This window comes from Pinus tabuliformis, chromosome 5_1, assembly GCF_031772625.1.
Source record: "Pinus tabuliformis cultivar Carrire ecotype Pingquan chromosome 5_1, CPIR1, whole genome shotgun sequence".
In the NCBI taxonomy this organism is placed as follows: Eukaryota; Viridiplantae; Streptophyta; class Pinopsida; order Pinales; family Pinaceae; genus Pinus; species Pinus tabuliformis.
The window spans coordinates 515,863,745-515,885,886 of record NC_142305.1 but is presented as its reverse complement, the minus strand read 5'-3'; positions in this window follow the sequence as shown (position 1 = coordinate 515,885,886).

Here is a 22,142-nt window from a genome sequence, read left to right as displayed (position 1 = left end):
GTGGCCTTTTTTAGATCTCGGTAATCAATACATAACCTAAGAGTTCCATCCTTCTTCTTAACAAATATAACTGGTGCACCCCAAGGTGACACACTGGGTCGTATAAAACCTTGATCAGGAAGTTCTTTGAGCTGTATACTTAATTCATTAAGCTTTGGAACAGTCATTCCATAAGGTATTTTGGATATGGGTTCCACTTCTGGTTTCAAAGTTATGGAGAAATCAATTTCTCGAACTGGAGGCAAACCTGGTAGCTCTGGAGGGAATACATCTACAAATTCAGAAAGTAATGGGTGCAACTTATCTGAGGACTTATCGTTGGTAGGAACCATTTTTACCGCACAAATCTTGCACCCTTTCCGCATACACGTATTAACTTTCTTGGCTGATATGAGGCACAATGTAACATCACGTAATTCCTTTTATTACATTGGTTTCTCCTTGGTCATTTTTTATGAGAACTTTCTTATTATAGCAATCCAATATAGCTTGATGGGATTCAAGCCAATCCATTCCCACAATTAAGTCATATGTCCCTACAGTCATCCTATATAGGTTCATCTTGGTATCATACCCCCCAATGTTAACACTACAATCTCTTACCATTGACCCTACTGCTTGCTGAGAGCCTGATGCCATTTCTACCATTCTAAAGTTACTTTGCTCATGAGCTATCAATCCACATCTAAGTATGGTTGAAGGTGAAATAAAACTATCAATGGCACCTAGATTAATTAACACAGATAGAGGGATGTTGTTGGTCATACCTATAGACTCTACTATAGTGGCTTGGTGCTCAGCCTGGCGATGGTTTGTGGCTACATGAATTCAATGTGGGTTTTGTGTTCTTCCTCCTTTTTCTTTGTATTCTTGTTGTTTAATACCTGTTTGAGAGCTTGGACAATCTTTTCTATAATGTGGACCTTTACATTTCCAACATTCTACTTGTACCTGCTTCTTACATTGTACTTGTCCTTGGCCACCAATTCTTCTACCCCACCCACTATTCAAGTAAGGCTGACCCTTATGTCCTCCTGGAGGCGATCGAGAAGTTGCACTAGCGATCCGAGAAATAGTGTTTTGTCTTCCCTGGAATCTATATGGTTGCCCCCCAGGTTTATTTAGCCTCATTGTGGAATGTTCCTTTCCTGAATTTTCATCAACCACTATTTGTTTCTTCATATTTATCTTCCTCAAGACTTGTTTGGCTAAACTAGTGGTTGTTGCCATAGTGGTGGGTTTCCACATGGCGACTTCTGCTCAGACTAAGGGGTCAAGTCCATGCAAGAATCTTTCATCTTGACATTTATCATCAACCATATAGTCCACGTGATGGACCAATGAATTCATAGTCCTCGATAGATCTACCATTTTGTCATACTTCATGGAGGGCACCTACTTGTTGGTGTTTGTACTCTTCTGATAAGTACCTAGTTTGGAAGGCTTCCTCAAAAAATTCCCAAGTAACTTGCATTGGGGTGACTTGCATCTTCGTTTCTTCATTTACCTACCATAATAAGGCATCTCCTTTCAGTAGACTCATTGATATCTGGGCCTTTTCCCTAGAAGTGTATGCCTTAAAACTAAGTGCTCTTTTGACACCCATTACCCATGCTTCTGCTTTTGAACCCCCTTATAGATCCGTAAACTCTGGTAATTTAGATTTTTGGACTTCTTTCATAACATCAAGTGTTGCCTATCCATCTTTGGCATTGAATTGAGAATTTATATCTTGTCTCTGTTTTTGTTCCAATTCCTTTTGCACATTTCCTTGATCTCGTCCTTGGCTTGAGACCCAATCCTTAAAGATATTGGTCATTTCCCCAAGGGAATGTAATATAGCTTGCTCAGTTGGGTTTCCTATCTCGGAAGTGGCGGGAGGTGGTGTTTGTACCTCAGGGTTGTTTCGGGTTTGTCTTCGACGTTTAGGAGCCATGATCTACCCTGTGATATTTAGTTAAATTATACATTACTTTCTTACTCATATGCAAAAAGCTACAAGATATACATTTGAATTACAATACTTAAACCATAAATTATCACAAATTTTATAATATGGAGTTTATAAGTTTCATAAATTATCAATAATAACAATACTTAAACCATATTTTTCAATAATATAAAACCATAAAATGGACTGTTTTAAAATAAATTGTTAAACAAGTGCATCTTAAGATTCTTATGACTATTCTAAGAAAATTTATGAAATCAAACCATCAAAGAAATATTCCACACCATAAAGAAGAGACACCGCCACCCGACCCAGAACCGGATCGGATCGCTGGGAAGGTTATCCCTCCCCAACACAAAATAAAATCATTTTATTAATTATATGGTCTACCTGCAAGCAAACTCGCAAAGGCAACACCATATCCAACCCCTTAAATTACAATACATTTAGCCATATTAATTTTCTGAATAAGACATAAAATTACCTGCATAAGACATAAAACATAAGATTGTAAGCTTGTGGCCATGGCTATGCATGTTGCTGCAAATTCCATTGTTCCTTTTGACAACGATGTCGAAAAATCTGCACACACTATAAGATCAACTTCACATTGTGGTTCGAAACATTCGTTGAGAGACAATACCATTTACACAATCAATAGTACCATTTCCTCATCCAAGGTAGGTAATTGTTCCTTCAACAAATTATATAGATCTCATATTTGTTTATACTCCTTTATCCAAGTATTCACACTACTAGTACCGGAAGAAGAATTTATACAACAATACTCTTTTTCATGGGCTATTGTATTGAGGGACAAAGATGGCAACGGAAATAGTCAAGACCGGATTGCTTCTAGAGGGCAGCCACTTCCCTACAACAATCATTCTCACCCTCTAATGACAATGACAATGAACTGCGGATCTTAGCTGCTGAGTTCGTTGTAAACTAGATGGATAACCTTTAAAATATGAATAACTCTTACAACGGATGGAGAGGACACTTTGAAATAGGTTAGTCATGCTCAGGTGAGTGCTTTCCAATCGCAGAAAACAACATAGAGAAGGGCATCTATCTAAAAATTTGGCATTGTATGCGGAACTTTCACAAGGATTCAGTGAATAAATAATTGGCTACTTTTGCTGATGTTGTTCGTTCTCATCGCTGCAGATTATGTGGAGAAGAGCAGGCAAGTGGCGCACCTCACACCATGTACATTAGTAAGATTAGAACCCTTGAACTTAGTAGGGTTAAAAGACAGAGAAGATGTTTAAAGACTGTATTAAAAGAAAATAACATGCTAATATTACTCGGAAAAACTAGATGTGTTTCTTAAAAAAAAATGAACTTTCCATTCCACCAAATTTATAGTTAAAACTCGAGTGAATGGCCTTTTTCTTTATTTAAATCCATTCTAATTTAAATAAAATTTACTACTTATCTCTCACATGCTTTGTATTATTTAAGTTTACAATTTCTTATGGAGCAAACACGTATTGGTAGATTATCAACATAATATAACTCGTAAAATTAAGAATTGTATCAAGTTTGCAAGATTTGGCAATCATAACTTAAGTTTTATAGATATTACATAAGGTTTTAATCGATTTCAAAATTCAGCAATTGGAAAATAGTATTGATAGAGACCTTACTAAATTCTTTGTTTTAAAATAAAGTTTAATATGTAGTTTTAAGGATGGAAACCATGCGGTGAAGTGAGCGGAACGTTGTTCACCGTACACAAACTTTCTCAAAAAACTACTCTACAACAAAGTAAAAGATAACTATAATATTTATATATCAATACTTTTAGTTAATACTTATTATGTTATAACTATAATATTTATATATCAATACTTTTAGTTAATACTTATTATGTTAAAACTGTGAAATTTATAATTTTAATTATTGTATAAAAATTCTTAAACCTGTCTAAATAACAATACCTATTTGAAATCTTGATCTCAGAATTCCCTCTTCTATTCTGGATTATCTGGAAATCCAATTAACCCCAACTTCTTTAAAGAATTTCCTTTAAAAAAAAAATTCAAATATTTTGATGAGCACTGATATATATTGATTAATGTATTAAAATGATAAAGCATAACGCATCTCATAAAAATTATTAAATATACCCTACATCATAGTGTAAGAAAATGAAAAAAAAAAATCTCTAAAAATTGCACTATTCCTATTGAATAAACCAATAAATGTAACTCGCCTGTTTAGCTTTCCTTATTTCAGCAGAACCAGACTTCACATTTAGAAATATGAAGAAGACCAAAAGGACAACCAGTAAAATAAAGAATCGTCTTTGATCCATCTACGCTCACTTCAGCCCTAAATCTCTGGTCTATAGATTTAGAATATACGGAACTGTGAAATTTATAATTTTAATTAAAAGGGGTGAATTTGTGATTGAATATATAGGGGAGGTTATAGATGATGCGTTGTATGAAGAAAGGCTCTAGGAAATGAAGCACAGAGGCGTTCACAACTTTTACATGTGTGAAATTGGGAAGGACTTCATAATTGATGCTACATTCAAAGGAAATCCATCTCACTTTCTAAACCACTGCAAACTTGAAAAACAAGGGTTGGCATTTTTGCGCTTTAGATAAAGTTTCTCAGTCTACAATTCGTTATTGCCAACTAAAATGAATCAGATCGTAGGAAATATATATGTTGTAGACTTTAGGCTGCAATTATAGAAAATAAGGTTGAGAATCTTTTGACTGAAGGATTAAGACACCTAGGAGTGTATTGTATATATAATGCTTTAGACGGATTCAAAGTGTACAATTTAGCATATTGAAAAGCACAAATAAATATTTCAAACCCTCTAAGCTCGAACTCTTGACCTCAAATACTAAGAAGACTCGCATGATAATTCGACAACTCGAGCAGGTAGACATGCATAATCACGTGACTCGGACTTAGGAGTCCCAGGTGTAGAGCTATAAAAAGGGTCTCTTTCACCTCTAATTACCTCACATTAATATGTCAATCCGGGAACGTTTGGTTATTTCAAAGAGTGACTCAATCCGAGGCTATTTGTCAGAGTAATGCAAGTAGTAGAGTGTCCTACAAAACACAAGAGTAAACTGATGCTTGTCTGTAACTGAGTTCCTTCAAATGACTAAAACACACACTCTCAAAGTAGCAGTCAAGGGTCTGATAGCAGTAGTCCATCCCTTTGGAAACTGATGGAAAAGGAAGCTAGAGTATGGATCACAGGTCTGGGAGCAAGGCAGTAAATGCAGAGGCTCACTACAGCCACAAATCGTCTCTCACACCAAATGCGAGTAAATGAAAGAGTAGATAGAAATGGAACGGCAAATAGGAAATTAAACAGTAAATATAGAAAGGAACAGCAATGCTTAAAATGGAACAACAATTCTGAAATGGAACAACAATTCTGAAATGGAACAGCAATCACTATAACTAAACCTCGTGAGTAACAATCAAACTTTATACTATCAACTCAAAAGCTCTTATCGTAATCAAAACTCCAATCTTTCATTCTCCAAGCAAATCACGCAATCCACTAAAGGAACAGCAATAACTCTCAATTATGGAACAGCATGTGAAATTCATACACACATAATATTCTAAGAAAGTAATTTAATCCCAATCATCAACAGGAATTATAACTGTGTTTCCAAATGGAACAGCATAAATTTTGAATCATAAAGAACACACCTTTCAAATAATTACCTTAACACACATACTCAGCATAGAAGCTTCATAACACAAGGATAAAACTATTAAATCTAATAAGATTTCATCCACTCCGAAAGTATTGACAATATAATGCAGAGTTAATGCGAAGAACATTAATGAACGAATCTTAGCAGAGCATGTAATCTAGCTTATAAAGCATATCAGATTACCAACTAGTGACAATAAGCAAACCACGCAGAAATCAAATCGTAGTGATACAGAGGCAAGTGTCCTTTGGGGCTGGGCCCTTAGCCTCAAGGGTACACCGCTTTAAGCTAATCCAGATGCGAAGATGAGATAATCACCAAGTTTATATTAATGCATAAAACAAAAAATACAATGAGCCAAGTTCAACGAGACTCGATGATCAAAGTTAAGTCTTAACAAAAAGTTATATAAAAAGTCTCCCTCCTGACTAACAGTGTCGTCCCTTTATATAAGGATAACGACGGAGATGTCTAAATGATAAGATAAATAAAGCAGCGATCCCTCAGGATCGAAGATCCTGAGGGATCCACAAAACTGTTAATCCCTAATCACTTCTTTCTCTTCCGCCGAGCTGGTGCCTTTTCCTCCTTTTCCGGACCGGTTTGCTTCAGCTTGCTTTGCCTCGTCTGCACTCGGTCCTTCGTCAAAGGGATAGCAGTTACCCTGTTCTTATCTTCTTCTTTGGAACAACAACTCCTCGTTTCTACCCTTTCCTGCACAGGAAAATGACAATTATCAGTAGATAAGTCTTTGCATACTAATTCCACGTATTCTACCACAATTCACTATTGTTTTTCTCATTCATGATGTAAAAGATTCATAAGTCCTACTGAAAAGCCACTAAAATGATCATTAAAAACATACTTTTTTAGTACTCCACACACCCCCCTGCTTACCCTGTTTCATGCCCTCATGAAAACGTTGTAGTTGACATGCAAAGCAGTGAGAGAGTAGGCTGGAGAAGGAATCTCATGTGGTGGCCTACAGCCATGGTGAGTGACTAGGTAGTCAAAGAACTGGCCTGTTTGACCCTCAGGCATCTCATATAGGGCTTGATATCTGGGTGTAGGGTGCCATATAATTGGACTGCGGAATCTATATCCTAACCAGGATGGCCCTACCCTCAAGATGCTTTCGCCATAGAGGTTCAAACGATTGGCGGCTAACTGAAAATTCTCATACTTAAATGGCTCCCTGAGCTGGATGTTTGGGTTAGAGGTTCGGTACCGGAATTTGGCTGAATCAATGGCGAGGTCTTTGATAGAAAGAAAATATTCTAAACTTTGTCGAATGAGTTCCTCGTGCATGGGTCCTAATGTTTCAATGACACCCAGAGTTCTCATAAGGTTTCTATGTGCTCTCCATAGCTGTGTTGGGTCCCTAGGCTCAGCCCTTACCCACAGGTCCTGTCTCTGAAAAGTGTTATAGGCTTTGAGCCATTTAATCTGATTGACCCCGAATGAGATGAATGCTTGCAATTGAATGTCCCCAACAAAAGGGCCAGGGTTCAACTCAGTTTCCTGATCTAGCACGAGGTTATGGAAATAGAATTCACATAGCAATCTCTGGACCTTCACTCCATAATGTTTACAACAATCTATAAAGTCATTGACAGTATTAATTTGTATTGGGGCACTTGGTTTAACAGCCTTTATCTTTAATTGCAAGTATCGTTCCAATAAAAACAAAGCATAGTTTTTGGCAGGGGCCCTACATGCTAACACGTCATTGTATAAAGAAAACAAGGTATCCATCTGTTTGATAACAGTATCTAACCTACGGGTTACCTTTGCAACTTTCCCCTGTTCCTTTTGCAACCCTTCAAAGGCCTGGCTTTCAGATTGATTGACATTCCGTAGTTGTTGTTGGAGTTCCTCATACTTCTCACGAGGGACTGTCTGCTCTCTAAGCCTCTCCATCTCCTGCTGAGCCTCTTTCAATCCTTTGTGCAGGGTCCTTGTCTTTGGATCTCTTTTCCATGCATCAGTGGAGGCCGGGATTTTTACCTGAACTTTCTTATTTCGTTGCTTTGAGTTCAGAACCCTTACCACTCCTGAGGGTGGTGCCTCTGTTTGAATCTCCTCGTTGTCTTTTTCTTTCTTAACACGAATACAGGCTGGCAGTTGTTCCTTTTCGAATGGAACAACAGTCTGTACCTCAACTTCATTTGGAACAACAGATGAACTTTTAGCTTGATTTGGAACAGTAGCTGGGCCTTCAGGTTGATTTGGAATGTCAGCTGGGCCTTCGGCTTCATTTGGAACAACAGCTAGGCCTTCAGCTTCAATTGGAATAACAGTTGGATTTTGGGCAGGGTTTTGATCAACAGAGAAATTTTAGTCCTTCACTGTTTTATCCTGCAGTTTCTTACTACAGTGGTCATCATTTTCTTACTGGTGGTCTTCCTTGTCCTCTGCCTTGCTTTAAGAATCCTGATCTACTGGTGGAGCTGAGCTACTATGCTCAATAACCTCTGTTGTTCCTTGCGTAATTCTCTAATTTCCAATGTTTTTTTAGAAGGAACAACAGGCTTTTTGCTCCGTTCTGGGCCGTGACTAGTCCCTTGATCTTTCTCCTGGGGTACTTCTTCACTACGTTGTGTTGGCTGTTCCGGGGTAAGAACCCAAGCTGATTCTGTGGCTACGCTTTCTATTCTCACTTCTTCTGGAATTTCTTCTGGTGCCGTGGGAACAGATTGTTCCCTTTCAGTATCTCCTATCTCTTTTTCATCATGAATGGGAAGATTTCCTTCCTCTGCCTCTTCTGCATGTGGTTTTTCAAGTGCATCTTCTTCCTGGGGTTTGTCGGGGAGGTATGGTGGAGTGGAAGGTTGGCCATACTCACCCATATTGGCCAAGATTGCGGCCAATCCCTCTTCTCCTACTGGGTCCTGTGGTGGGCTACCTACCTGCTGTCCCATTTCCTCCTCCTGCCTGGATTGTCCATATTCTACCTCAGGATGCTCAATTTCCATTTCAGGGTTCTCGGATTCTATCTCAGGATGTTCAACTTCTGTCTCAGGGGGCTCGGCTTCTGTCTCAGGGTGTTCAACTTCTACCTCAGAGGGCTCGACTACTTCATTGTTTTCTTCTTCGGATCGTTTAGCCTTCTCGGCCTCCCCTTTCTTTTCTCCTTCAACTTGCTCTTCTTTTATCTCTGGTCGTGTGGGTTGTTCATCCTCAATTACCACTGGCTGGTTAGTGCTTTCCTAGAGTTTTTCCAGCCTTCCCCTTATTCGGGCTAACCGGACTGATTTTCTGCGTTTCTCTGGCTGTTCCGGTGTCTCAGTGTCATGCTTCCGTTTTGCTGACTCCTGGCGGGTTTCTGGTCATTCGGATGTGCTTGCAACAGGTTTTTGTTTTCTTAATTCTCTGCATTTTTCCGGATGTTTTGGTGTGCTTAAAGTATGTTTACGTTTTGGGGAAGGTGGTGTCGCTCTCCCCTCAATTATTGCAATTAATTCTTTCCAGCTGCTTTGCTGCTGGGTGAGACTATGAGTAACTATTAATCGAATTAATCCATGGTGGCTGACAACTGATTCTACATGCTGTGCCTTTTTCAGGCTTCGTGTGGCGTCATGGAGTAAAGAATTCAAAAGTGCGGGAAGATTTACAGAGCATTTCTGTTTTAAAACAGCTAAGAGTTTAAGGTGTCGTGGACTTACCACATCTTTTCTCCCCTCGCAGGTGATGTAGCTTTGCACTGTTCTCGCTAGTTCTGCCCAGGGTTCTCCTAGCGTGGCTGGCAGGACTCCCTTCCCTTTAATTGTTAAGCTCTGGTCTTCGTCCTGGAAAATTTCCATGATCTTCTGGAGTCTTTCCTTCTTCAATGTCCATACAGGTCCGGTGGCTAGTAGTTCCAAGACTTTGGCAATTATGTCGTCGGTGACTACTATTTGCTTCCCCCGCACCGTGGAGTGATCCTCCTGCAGATTCTGCAGAAATTCCATTGCTACTATTTCATTGGACTCCTTCAGGCGACTGAGATAAGTCAGCCACCCTACTCTTTCTAGGATCTCTCGAGCAGCAGTGGAGACTGTCAACTTTTGTGGTTCGCTTCGAACTGCCCTGCCTCCCATCGTTTCACTGTGGATTCACAATGGAACAACAGCTGCTTGTGCTGTTTGAAACACAGAGAGAGTAGCGATCGTCAGATTTGGAAAAAACACAGAGTATGCAACAGAAATGAGTTATGAACAACAACTTGTATAGAAAAAATTAGAAATGTCATGTCGTTAAACCGTGCCATTTCCTGGTATGCTATCTTTCCCGAATAATGAGCTGACACATAACCCGAGGAATCATGAGGTGAACCTCCCCCCCGCAATGCGATAGGCTGTCCCAGCTGTCAAAGAAAGGAGCGGCACCCTGATCTATAACCAAGTCATAAAGGAACAACGTATGAAAATATGCCATGTTTAGAAAAACAACGGTTTTCCGAAATCGAGGCGTAGAGTTAGATCGCATATTACGTAAGAGGCTGCTGTGATATGATGTGAGGCCAGGGATAAGACGTCTGTCATACTTGCCAAATCTCAAGTGGTCATTGTCACCTCCTTTGCCATGATTGGTGTAATAAATGTCCATGTGGTATATAAGTCAGGAGATAATGTATGACTAGTGCTTAGGATATAAGAAACAAAAGAGTATTAGTATCCTACCAATTGGTGTAATTAATGTGACCTCGATACCATTAACAGTGCTCTGCTGCCGACAGGTGTCCATAACCTTGGCAGAGTTTTTTATTTCACCCGCGGAACCATGATCCTTTGTGTGCATATTAAGGAATGCGATGTCAAAATGTAGGTCATTATGCTAGCTTGGTAACCAGGTAGCCATAATGCCATTCACAAGGAGGGGGCGAAAAGTGTGCAGGCCGGCTCGTGATGAGACCTCCTGTTCCAAGGTTTTTTTCTTTTACTATACCTTTTGGACCATTTCCCTAGTGTGGTGGCCATAGTGGGAATGCCACTTTGCTTCCATCCTCATGATCATGGTAGGCTGGCTCTTGATGAGACCCCCTATCCTGCATTTGAAATTTTATAATTCATTTGATTTTTCTTTGTCTTTTTTTGATAAAGCACTATTCCTTATATATCCACAAAGGGTCGTTCAACACTCCTTAAGAGTAGGAATGGTGGAAGAAGTCTTATCATCTCAATAGGAGGATATAAACCCTTTGCTCTTATTCCTGAACAAAATCAAAGAAAAGAATGGCATGATAAAAGATAACCAATCAGGGCAAGATTAGTAAGACAATGATAGCAAAAAGATAAGTACATCCTACCTTCTGTCCTCTTACCAATACATAGCCTTATAAAGATAGCGATTTATAATCGCCTGATTTTAGTGTGTTGTGATTTGGATTCATTGCATAAGTGCATTGCTTGTTTCTAAAAGACTTTGAAAGAATAGGGGAAAGAAGCATCCTTACTTGGACTAGCAAGAGGTTAGCTGTGTCACAAAGAGAGAAGAAGTATACTAGATGAATAAAGGAGCATGAGTTCAAAAAGTGCAAATGCCATTCCTTTTGGAAAAGAAACAACAAAACACAACAATGCCATTCCTTTTGAAAAAGGAACAACAAAAATCAAAATGTGCTGTTCCTTTTGAAAAGGAACAGCAGAAAATCAAAATGTGTTGTTCCTTTTCAAAAGGAACAGCAGAAAATCAAAATGTGTTGTTCCTTTTGAAAAGGAACAGCAGAAAATCAAAACGTGCTGTTCCTTTTGAAAAGGAACAACAGAAAATCAAAACGTGCTGTTCCTTTTGAAAAGGAACAACAGAAAACCAAAATGTGCTGTTCCTTTTGAAAAGGAACAGTAGAAAACCAAAACGTGCTGTTCCTTTTGAAAAGGAACAGTAGAAAACCAAAACGTGCTGTTCCTTTTGAAAAGAAACAATAGAAAACCAAAATGTGATGTTCCTTTTGAAAAGGAACAGCAAAAAAATCAACAAGTGTTGTTGCTTTTGAAAAGGAACAACAAAAAATCAACAAGTGTTGTTCCTTTTGAAAAGGAACAGCAGAAAATCAACAAGTGTTTCTCCTTTTGAAAAGAAACAGCAGAAACATGCAAATGCCATTCGTTTCAGGAACGGCGGAAAAATTGAAATCTATGTATACACAACAAGTTTGAAAAAAAGATTATGTACAAATTGTGAAAAGAAATGAATTGGTTAATGAATTATGGGTGAGGAAGATTTCTCTTCCTCTCCTAAGATCTCCATATCAGAGTCTCTGCGTAGCTGTTGGCAGAAGGATTCCCGAGTGAGTGGCTTACGATATAGATGAACCCGGTGGCCATTCACTTTGAAGCTATATCCAGACCCGTCAATGGTAGTTAACGTGATGGTCCCATTGTCATGTACCTTCTGGATTTTGTATGGTCCTAACCAACGAGTCTGGAGTTTCCCAGGGAAATCCTGAAACCGAGAGTCATATAATAAGGCCCAATCTCCTTCATGAAAGACTTTGTTTTTCATAAGGGCATCATGCCATTTCGCTCGCTACTGTTGAATCAATGCTGTATTTTGTAGTGCGGAGAGCCTGATTTCGTCCAATTCATTGATCTATTGTAATTGATTAATCTGTGCCTCAGTTAAATCTAAGCCGACTTCCTGTGCTATTCGTAGTGTTTGGATTTCAAATTCTATAGGGAAGATGGGTTGTTTTCCAAACACTAATTGATAAGGTGAGTAACCAGTGGTGCTTCTCCATGTTGTTATATAGGCCCAAAGTGCTTCAGGTAGTCGGGCAGCCTAGTCACGCCTATGTGAGGCAATGGTTTTTGTTAGAATCGATTCTATTATCTTATTGCTATTTTCTACTTGTCCGTTCGCCTGTGGGTGATATGGAGTAGTAATTTTGTGCTGGACATGATAATTATTAAGTGTTGCTGCTAATTTATGGCTAGCCAATTGTGGTCCTCCGTCTGTGATTATTTCCCTTGGAAGGCCATAACGTACAAATAGATGGAAGAGGAACTGTATAACGGAGTCCTCTGTGGCCCTTGGCAATGCTTATGCTTCAACCCACTTGGTGACATATTCTGTTGCCACCAGATATATGTTCTATGATTTGATGAGGGGTTGATGGGTCCAATGAAATCAAGAGCCCATCGCTCAAATGGTTCGATGACTAACTGAGGTTTAAGGGGCATCTCATCAGCTTGACCAGGACGTCCTGATCGCTGGCAGTTGTCACAGGCTTGGACAAATTTCTTTGCATCTATGAAAATCGTGGGCCAGTAATATCCTGTCTGTAATACTTTGTGTCCCGTTCTATGCTCAGCGGAGTGTCCCCCACATGGTCCGTCGTGACAGGCTTTTAGGATGTCAAAAATTTCATCTTCTCGAACACATCTCCTAATATGCATGTCTGCCCCTGTATGAAACAAATAGCCCCCAATCCAGGAAAATCGAGTACTCTTTTGAACAATCTGTTTTCGCTCATTAGGGGTTAATGTTTTGGTAGTTTGCCTACTGCAAGGTAATTGGAAACATCGACATACCATGGTGTTCGAACAGCAATAGCAAACATATGTTCGTCTGGAAATTGATCTTCAACTGCTGCTGCATCAACTGGCTGTGGCATTCTTGAGAGAAAATCGGCTACAAGGTTCTCTTTGCCAGGTCGGTCCTTGATTGTGATATCGAATTCCTGCAATAAAATCAACCATCTAGTTATTCTGGCATTTGTGACAGGCTTATTTGCTAAGTATTTTATGGCGGAATGATCCGTATGCAAAATAACAGGATAGCCTGTAATATAATGTCTAAATTTATTGACAGCATGTATTACAGCTAGGAATTCCTTTTCAGTAACAGTGTAATTTAATTCAGCAGGGGATAAATTTTTGCTGATATAATAGATAGCATATGTTTTTTTATCTTCTTCCTGCCCAAGGACTGCGCCAAAGGTTGTATCTGAGGCATCAACTGATATTTGAAATGGCAGGTCCTAGTTTGGTCCTCGCAGGACTGGGGCTGTAGATACAAGCTTCTTTAAATCCTTGAAAGCACGTTCACATTTGTCTGTCCAAAGAAAATCAACGTTACCAGTTAGTGCATATAAAGGTGCAACAATATGTGAATAATGTTCTATAAATCGTCTATAATATCCAGAAAATCCAAGAAAGATGCGTACCTCTGTTTGAGTAGTAGGAGTGGGAATAAGCAAAAGTATTTGGATTTTGGCCGGGTCTACCTGAATGCCGGCTGCTGAAATATAATGTCCTAGAATAAGTCCTTCAGTCATCATGTAACATTTTTCGTGACTTAAGCAGAGCTTGGTAGCTATACAACGTTGTAGGACTTTTTCTAGGGTATTCAGTGTTGGATCAAAATCATCTCCATAGGGTGTAAAGCATCCATATACACTTCAAGTCCATCATTTATTAAATCTGCAAAAATGCTAAGGATAGCCCTTTGGAATGTGGCGGGAGCATTACATAGGCCAAATGGTAGGACTCGGTAGGCAAATGTCCCCCAAGGACAAGTGAAAGTTGTTTTGTCCTGGTATTCAGGGGCAATCTGAATCTGATTGTATCCACTGAAGCCATCCAGGAAGGAAAAGAATTTTTTCCCTGCCAAAGTATCTAGCACTTGGTCTATAAATGAAAGTGGAAAATGGTCTTTTTGTGTTGCTTTATTGAGTTCATTGTAATCCACACAAATTCTCCATTTCCCATTCTTTTTTGGTACAACCACAAGTGGAGAGACCCATTTGCTGTCAGAAATAGGATAAATAAAATTAACATCTAACAGTTTCTGAAGCTCCGCTTTAACCACAGCTTTTAAATGAGGATTGAGTCTTCTCTGCGGTTGACAGACAGGTCTAGCATCTTTTTCTATATAAATGTGGTGTGTACACAAATGTGGGTTGATTCCTTTCATATCAGGGTAATCCCATGCAAATGCCTGTTGATATTTTCTTAATACATGGATGAGCTTAGTTTCTTGTTCAGGTGTGAGGTTGGCATTGATATTTAAAGTTTTTCCCGGTTCAATTTCCACAATTTTACTATTTGCGATAGAAGTAACAGGTATTGTTTGATCATGTGTGTCTTTCAGAGGATCTTCCTCTAATTCATTATCAAATGCTGCTTCTATCATGTGAAATTGTGTGCAGGATTCAGCTTCAGTTTGACTGATGAAATTATTAATGGCATCATCTTCTGTTTGATCTTTAAAATCAAGTGCCTCTTGCAACGTCAATGGAGATCTAACGTTGTCAGTAAGGTATGATACATGATACTTGTTAGTTTTAATTATTATGAGACTTGACTGCACTGGAGGGTATAGAACCAAATTCTTAATATCAGGTCCTTTAGTTATGGTCATATTTCCTTGCCGGCAACCAATGTAAGCATCGGCGGTGGCAAGCCAAGGCCTTCCTAGGATTAGCAGGTATCGATCAAGTCAGGTTTTTGGATTAATTATCAAGAAATTGGTCGGATATTCCCAGGAGTCTACAGAGACCATGACATCGTGTAGAGTACCTTCCGGTCTAATAACAGATCGGTCAACTAACTCTAACAAAGTAGAGGTAGGTTCTATAGATGTAATGCTGAGCTTTTGACAGGTGGTGGTTGTTAAAATATTGATTGCAGCTCCTAGATCAACTAAGGCATTAGACAAGGTCTGACCATAAATTTGAATAGTTACAATTGGATTTCCTGGGTCTTCATATTTGATGGGTGTTTCTTTCCCGGATAAGAGATCAGATAAAGTACCGACTACTTGGACTCTTGGATTAGTTGTTACATTCTTCCTTGGTTTCTTTATGCACAATTCTTTAATAGTTTTTGCATATATAGGAATATCTTGAATGGCTTGGAGGAACGAGATTTTTATGTACAAATTTTGTAATTCCCCCAGAATGTCAAAGTCAGGGTACTGTAAAGGTCGAGATATGACTAATCGTTCTGGGAATGGGGGAGAGGATGTGGTTGCTTGATTATGAGACTGCTGATTATTTACATCCTCTCGTTGCAATTGATGTTCTCTTACTAACTGATCTTCATTATGAACCGTTTTATCTCCCTCATTTTGAATGATCCATCTAGATCGTAATTGAAGATCATTACACTCCCGTAGATTAGGTCCTATTTCTGGTGATTTAATGATTTGAAGAGATTGGACCGGTCTGTTATTTGGATTGGGGTTGGGTTGGGCTGGGAGTTGTGGTCTCAAATTAGACTTTGGATTTTGTTGTAGAGCTGGCAGAGTAGGTTGAGGGAGTGGAATAGTTCCTACTGGCTGTTGCGTCGGTCTTTGCCAGTTTGTCTACCAGGATGAACCTTGTGAAGTAGGGGGAGTCCATTGCGGAGGATATGGGCTATTTTACCAATATGGTGAATTATAAGGGAAATTTGGCCAACTAGATTGATTTGGATGATTCAACCATGTGTTTGAAGAAGGAAACGGTGGTGTTGACCAATTTGGGAATGGGGGCGGGGGCTGATTTTGCCACATATTATATTGTTGAGCGCTATATTGTGGAGGCTGAAAAGAAGAGGTTGGGTCTGAAAACATACCGGATTGTCTTTGCTGCCACTGGCGGCGCTGGTTGATCAAGTACGCTGATTCTGGTTCTTCCTCTGCTTCCTTATATACTGCCTTTAATCCAGGAAGTGAGGGGCAGCTTTCTGTAAGATGATCGTTTGTACAAATGGCACATGTTTGGACTGTATCCAGTGGACACTCCTTGTGGCTATGTTTTTTTCTGCATCGGGGGCAGAAGATTACCAAATTCTGTTCTGCCTCCATCTGCTTCTGCTTGGCCTGCAAAATATCAAGTTGTGTAGTTAGTGTCCCTAGAATATCAGTTTTAAAATTTTCTAATAAATTTCCAATCTCCACACACGTTACTCCTTCTGTTTCTATCTTATTGTCTCTTGCAAACCGATCATATTCTGCCGGTTTTATTCTTGTGCTACCTCTCGAACTCCTGATACATAGATCAATAATGTCAGCAAAATTCTCTTGATAAATATCCCCTTTTCCCATAATTTTTAATGTTTCGATCCATTGTTCTTTCATGCCCCTTATCAATGCAGTTTTTAACACATTATCAGGTAAAGGTAGTGATGCATAAGGAGATCTTTGTAAATTATATTGAAAACGTTCCACATATTCTTCTAATGTTTCGTTTAGTTTGGCTGTTATTTGAAATATTTCATCTTTCAATTCTCTAGACCTACAATAATCCTGATATTTTTTTAAGAAAGATTCTTTCATCTGATCCCAATTGTTGATGACCCCACCACCTAGTCCCATAAACCATCTTAGAGCAGCCCCTTTTAATGTTGAGGGGAATAATTTATTTTTCTGGGGATCAGTGGTGTAATCATATCCCCTACACAACACATCGAATTCGAATAAAAATGCATCCGGATCCTCTGATGTAAGACCATGAAAGGTTGGGATATGTTGAAGAGGGATATCTTTCATGGGTGCATTTGCTGCAGAATCCACTATAGGATATTGTAATGTAGAGGTTTTAGTATTTGGCTGATTTTGAGCCATAGGATCAAATATGTGCCAATAAACTTCTGGGATATCTAGGAGGGTATTCCTAGGTTGAGAGGGAACGATTTTAGTAGGGATAGTTTTAACAACACTTCCTTCATTTGGGATAAGAGGAATACCTGATGTTTGAGGAGATTGAATTCCTTCAACAAAAATTTTCGCAGAAATTCCCTTATCTGGGCTGTTTAATGGCTGATCTGTTACAATGAGATATTTTGGTTATTCTGTTTCCCCTGTTTCTCCTTCTCCTTCGCAAAAGTTACTGAAATTCCCTTCCTGCAATAGTTCTGGAGTAGAATTTTCAATTTCCTGAAAGTCCTGCTCTTCAGTTTGACTATGCACCTCAGCAAAGGCTATAGATGGTGATGTTGTGGCCTGAAGGGAGCTAGTAGGCTACTTAGAAATGGTTTTCCTGAAACCTACTGATGGCTGAGATTCTGTTTTCTTATAGATTTCGTCTATGAAAGTGGTTCGGCCAAGGGTCACCGACCCCTTGGCTTTTTCAGGTTTGGATGGAAGCTTGATATTCTTTTTTGGTTTTTTCTGCTTAGTCATGCACTCAAATAGGAAAGGAGACAATGGAGCAGGGCTTTTATGTGCTCCATACGTAGGTTCTTACCTTTCGTTTTTAAAATCCAACTCTTTCCCAGCAGGTTCGTACACCACTCTGAAGAAACAAATGGCTACACTCTTTCCCCAGCAACGACGCCAAAATGTAGAGCTATAAAAAGGGTCTCTTTCACCTCTAATTACCTCACATTAATATGTCAATCCGGGAATGTTTGGTTATTTCAAAGAGTGACTCAATTTGAGGCCATTTGTCAGAGTAATGCAAGTAGTACAGTGTCCTACAAAACACAAGAGTAAACTGATGCTTGTCTCTAACTGAGTTCCTTCAAATGAGTAAAACACACACTCTCAAAGTATCAGTCAAGGGTCTGACAGCAATAGTCCATCCCTTTGGAAACTGATGGAAAAGGAAGCTAGAGCATGGATTACGGGTCTGGGAGCAAGGCAGTAAATGCAGAGGCTCACTACAGCCACAGATCGTCTCTCACACCAAATGCGAGTAAATGAAACAACAGATAGAAATGGAACGAAAAATAGGAACTTAAACAGTAAATCTAGAAAGGAACAACAATGCTTAAAATGGAACAGCAATTCTGAAATGGAACAACAATTCTGAAATGGAACAGCAATCACTATAACTAAACCTCGCGAGTGACAATCAAACTTTATACTATCAACTCAAAAGCTCTTATCGTAATCAAAACTCCAATCTTTCATTCTCCAAGAAAATCACGCAATCCACTAAAGGAATAACAATAACTCTCAATTATGGAACAGCATGTGGAAGTCATACACACATAATATTCTAAGAAAGTAATTTAATCCCAATCATCAACAGGAATTATAACTATGTTTCCAAATGGAACAACATGAATTTTGAATCATAAAGAACATAGCTTTCAGATAATTACCTTAACACACATACTCAGCATAGAAGCTTCATAACACAAGGATAACACTGTTAAATCTAATAAGATTTCATCCACTCCGAAAGTATTGACAATGTAATGCAGAGTTAATGGGAAGAACATTAATGAACGAATCTTAGCAAAGCATGTAATGTAACTTTTAAAGCATATTAGATTACCAACTAGTGACGATAAGCAAACCACGTAGAAATAAAATCGTAGTGATACAGAAGCAAGTGTCCTCTGGGGCCAGGCCCTTAGCCTCAAGGGTACACTGCTTTAAGCTAATCCAGGCGCAAAGATGAGATAATCACCAAGTTTATATTAATGCGTAAAACAAAAAATACAATGAGCCAAGTTCAACGAGACTCGATGATCAAAGTTCAGTCTTAACAAAAAGTTACATAAAATGTCTCCCTCCTGACTAACAGTGCCATCCCTTTATATAAGGATAACGGCGGAGATCTCTAAATGATAAGATAAATAAAGCAGCGATCCCTCAGGATCTTTGATCCTGAGGGATCCGCAAAACTGTTAATCCCTAATCACTTCTTTCTCTTCCGCCGAGCTGGTGCCTTTTCCTCCTTTTCTGGATCAGTTTGTTTCAGCTTGTTTTGCCTCGTCTGCACTCGGTCCTTCATCAAAGGGACAACAGTTACCATGTTCTTATCTTCTTCTTTGGAACAATAGCTCCTCGTTTCTACCCTTTCCTGCACAGGAAAATGACAATTATCAGCGGATAAGTCTTTGCATACTAATTCCACGTATTCTACCACAATTCACTATTGTTTTTCTCATTCATGATGTAAAAGATTCATAAGTCCTACTGAAAAGCCACTAAAATGATCATTAAAAACATACCTTTTTAGTAATACACACCAGGAAAACCCAAAAAGCAAGCATATAAACATGATCAAGAATCTTGGAAAAACTTGGAAAATAAGTAAATAAGTAAGACTCAAGAAATTCTTAAAATAAGAAAATACCTGTCAAAGTCTGTCCAAATCTATCACATTGTCAAAGTAAGTCAGATTTAGTAAAACTCATCAGAAGTTGCAGTGTCTTGGTCAAAGCATCAAACTCATTACGGCTTGGTGAGTTTGACCCGATTTCACAAACTTTATGTGCGATTACTTGGACAAGATTTCACAAATTATATTTCGTTGTGTGAATCTTGCTATATTATTCAAGAGATTGGTCGAGACTCCAAACCAAAGAAAAATACAAGTATTTATTTGTCCACAAATTAATTTGTATTCAAATCAAAGAAAAATAAAATTTGGGCAATAAAATAGCGATTCTTCAAACCAAAGTTGCAACATGGAGGAATGACAATGTGGAGCCAAAGAGGAGGACGTGGCTTCTTACGATGAGTGCAGGGCTTTTGCATGAACTTTAACTTTTCAAAAAAAAAAATTAACCATGCCAAAATTTTGCAAAACGCGACGATAAAAAAACATTTCCAAACCTACCAGAAATTATATGAAGGATAATATACAATAACATACAAAATCAAAACAATCACATAAATCTAGGGTAGCTTCTGCAATTGCAACAAACCGGGAATATATAATTAAGGGAAACAACGGATTTTTTTTATCAGTAGTGAAATAAATTGAAACACAATACTCTTTTTGGATTTACTATGATTATGTTGTGGTAGAGCTTGCAAACGATGGTTAAAAATGGCTGACGAATTAATGAAAACAAATCAGAATTGCGGAAATCTAGAAACTCTGATTCCAAGTTCAATTGCTGTGGAAATTAATTTGTAAGAAAATAAGCATCCTGTAACTTTAAAAAACAAGTCAAGTTAAATATTTTGAAGAAATAATTTTTTTTAGATGCCCATAGGCCCTAAGGGTTGAGCCCTGCTCTGATACCATATGTAACAGTACAAAGTGAATATAAAGTTAATTTCTTAATTAAAATCATAAACAAACAAATAAGCTCATACCTATATTACCTGTGATCGAAGTTTTCCAGATGACAACAAGGTTTTGGGGATGACTCTTTACCCAACCGTAGGCTCAATCGTGCAAGGATCTGCTACAACTGGCCATCCTTGAGCCCTCGATCAATGTACTACTACGAGTGACTCCTAAGTCTTAGAACACTATTCTCCAAGAGAATGAAGGATAGAAACTTGGAGAGATGCAATGCCTCCCATCCTCCTCACCATCTAATAAATAGAACAGAGATTGGATGGGGAACCACATGCACACACTCCATGTGTCTACATGCGGCTTTGATTTTTAGCTTTCTACTTTGATTTTTTTAGTTTTAGCTTTCTTCTTTTTCTTGTTTTATTTTTATATATTCTTATTTAGAGGATAACCATTATTTTTATTTATTTTCTTGTATATATTTTAAATATCATTTATTTATGATTTATTATTATCATTATTATTTTTAATTATTTATTATTTACTGATTTATTATTTATTATTCATTACTATATTATTATTTATTATTTATTTATTAATTATTAAGGGAAGGGATATTACATACCACATACACCCTACTTTTTTCTAGTTACTAGTTAACCAACAAATATATATATTAAGCCCTTAGTATCATTTTGATAGAGAAAGTGACTGTGGTTGCAAAGTTGGGATTGATCGCTCATGGCAATGGAAATTCATGGTAAGTGGTTAGGGTTTTCTCTTGGAGGTTTATTCCCATTAGTTTTAATGCTCATTTGGTGTTTACAAGCGGTTTGGATGGGAAAGGCTTGTTTCTGGCAAGATGGCAACGTCTTTCTCACCGGAAAATACAATTTAACTGGGTCATGGTGGCATCTTTGTTTATGACTTGGAATTTTGTCTGAATAGTACTTTGGGTTTTTAGATGGATGGGAGTCTGGGTGTCTCTTGGAGGGCACCAAACGAAGGTTTTTTGGTGGCTTAGTTCTCTTCAAGGCTAGTTTCGAGTGGTTTTTGGGTATCAGGTAAGTCATCCCTTATATTTTTCATTTTGTTCCTCTCCACCGGCTATTTGTGTTGCTTTGGAGAATGTTAGGTATTTTAGTGAAATTTCATGGGTCCCCCCTTTCTATAGGGATTTTCCCCCTGTTTTGTATGTGTCATATTTAGGTATATTTTAGCCAAATGGTGTTGGTATCTCTTCATCTTTTGCCCTGCATGAGGATTTTTTTCTTGCCCTGGTTGTTGGTGGTTCCCATTCCTATGCAGGCCCAATTTATAAAGTAAAACACATTTATAAGGGATATTTTTCTACTTCATGTGGGATGCTAAAGTATCTTCAAGTGAATGGTGATTGTCGTTTTCTCTATAGGTTCACAAAGTTAGTGAAAATGTGGTTCAAAAGCCTCAGAGAGGGGAGAGTTAATACTCTCTGGCTCAAGAGTCTTTTGGTTTTCAAACAAAGCTAAAGAAGAATTGAGTTTGCAAGTGTGACAAATCATTTTCTTCTTATAATCTGAGCCTATGGCTCGATGTTAAAATTGAT